Genomic DNA, 2,746 nt, shown 5'->3' on the forward strand with positions numbered 1-2,746 from the left:
CTTCTGCCTTCTGCCATGGGATAACACAACAAAAAGACAATTGTCAGATGTCAGCGCCATGCTCTTGGACTTCCCGTCTCCAGAAGTGTAAGAAATAAATTTCTCTTCTTTATAAATTTCTCAGTCTGTGGCATTCTGTTATAGCAGCATAAAACAGACTAGATGAGGAGCTTGCCCAGGGTTACACAGTAGGAAAATGGTAGAGCCGAGTTTCCAAATCAGATGGCCTTGACTCCAAAGATCAAGCTATTAATCACTACAGATCCTGTTGCACATGTAGAAAAAACCCCAAAAAACTAACAAAAGCTAGAAAACAACTCAAGGTATTAGAGTAACAATAAGATCAGTATAGACTCAGCTTGGCATCAGAAGGCTTCAGGGACAAGACTGTGAGCAAGTCATCAAAGCAGAGTGGGATTTAATTGGCATAGCTGAGAACAGAGAGCACCAAAACAAGAACAGAGGCATAAGAACAAGAATGGCCATGACTGGCCGGGCGCGGTGGCTCGAGCCTGTAATCCCAGCACTTTGGGAGGCCGAGATGGGCGGATCATGAGGTCAGGAGATCGAGACCATCCTGGCTAACGCGTTGAAACCCCATCTCTACTAAAAAAAATACAAAAAACTAGCCAGGCGAGGTGGTGGGAGCCTGTAGTCGCAGCTACTCGGGAGGCTGAGGCAGGAGAATGGCGTAAGCCCAGGAGGCGGAGCTTGCAGTGAGTTGAGATCCGGCCACTGCACTCCAGCCTGGGCAACAGAGCCAGACTCCGTCTCAAAAAAAAAAAAAAAAAGAATGGCCATGACTAGATGTGTGGTGCAAAAAGAACATTAACCTAGGCCGGGCGCGGTGGCTCAAGCCTGTAATCCCAGCACTTTGGGAGGCCGAGATGGGCGGATCACGAGGTCAGGAGATTGAGACCATCCTGGCTAACATGGTGAAACCCGTCTCTACTGAAAATACAAAAACCAGCCGGGCGAGGTGGCGGGCGCCTGTAGTCCCAGCTACTTGGGAGGCTGAGGCAGGAGAATGGCGTAAGCCCAGGAGGCGGAGCTTGCAGTGAGCTGAGATCCGGCCACTGCACTCCAGCCTGGGCAACAGAGCCAGACTCCGTCTCAAAAAAAAAAAAAAAAAAAAAAAAGAACATTAACCTAGTAGAAGGATGAGATCTAGTAATTTTTAGTAGACTCTTATCTGTTTTTTCTTTAAGAATAGAAGAAAATGCAAATACCTATAATACTATCACATGGCACCCAGGTATGCATAAATAAAATTCAAATTAGCCGGGCGTGGTGGCAGGAACCTGTAGTGTCAGTGACTCGAGAGGCTGAGGCAGGAGAATCGCTTGAACCCTGGAGGTGGAGGTTGCAGTGAGCCAAGATTACACCATTGCACTCCAGCCTGGGTAACAAGAGCAAGACTTCATCTCAAAACAACAGCAGCAAAACTTCAATGTATACGGAGTAAATAGTACAATAGTAAATAGTACTGAGGTCTTTTTTTCCTTCCTGGGGTACTAGAACTGGCTTTACCATTTAATATCTTTGATAATCTTTCCCTTGACCTGAGTTTAAGTCAAGCTATTTGGGTTATGTTCATAGTTACTCCTTTTTTGTTTGAATGCAAGGATTTTCCCTGCATTTTCCCATTCTTACCATCAAACTCTGGCAGTCTATAACAACAACATGGCGAAGATGTTACAGCACAGGAAGTCCAAACTTATTAATGGGCTGTGTTCCCATGAACATCACTGTAAATTAGTTGTTTGGAACCTGGAATTTATTTTCCCATGGAAATAGTGGTTAAATTCCCAGTGGGTCTACAAAAGCTTTCTTAGCCAGGAATGCACCAGAAATGAACACTGTCACCTTTGTGTTAACCTCTGCCTATTATTCTGAGGTCTCAATGGATTTCTCGCCTTACTTCAATGTTTTAGCCAACCACCACTTTTGGGACAGTTTTTTTCATTATATGGAAAAAGCTGACTATCACTTCTGATTCCACCACCCCATCGTTCATACTGCTTTGGGGTGTTTCTTTTTACTAATTATCACTGAAAACATGACTTGGGGGAGCTGTTTTACTTTTTCCAAGATTAGGAGTCAGTAAAATAGCCCAAGAATGCCTATGGTATATAGTGTCTACAATGTCACATTTTCTGCCTGTACTATGATGAAAAGGCAGCACAACACTGACCATCTGGTTCCTGGAGGGTATCTTTTGGCCTTTGTGGGGGTTTAAAAACAAAACCAGGCCAGGCGCGGTGGCTCACACCTATAATCCCAGCACTTTGGGAGGCTGAGGCAGGCGAATCACGAGGTCAGGAGTTCGAGATCAGCCTGACCAACATGGTGAAACCCCGTCTCTACTAAAAATACAAAAAATTAACTGGGTGTATTGGCGGGCACCTGTAGTCCCAGCTACTCGGGAGGCTGAGGCAGGAGAATCGCTTGAACTCGGGAGGTGGAGGTTGCAGTGAGCCGAGATCGCGCTACTGCACTCCAGCCTGGGAGACAGAGTGAGACTCTGTCTCAAAAAAAAAAAAAAAACACAAAACCAAAAACCCACTTCTTGGCTTCTGGTATGAAATCAGAGGTCTGACTGCCTCAGGTTAGATGTTAGCATTAGGGAGATTACCTGATCAACGCTCATGTTTATTTTGACTACAGCTGAATATATAAATATATATACATAATATGTGTGTGTGTGTATATATATATATATATTTTATTATTATTATTATTTTTG

This window comes from Colobus angolensis, unplaced genomic scaffold (genome assembly GCF_000951035.1).
Source record: "Colobus angolensis palliatus isolate OR3802 unplaced genomic scaffold, Cang.pa_1.0 Scaffold30, whole genome shotgun sequence".
Classification (NCBI taxonomy): Eukaryota; Metazoa; Chordata; class Mammalia; order Primates; family Cercopithecidae; genus Colobus; species Colobus angolensis.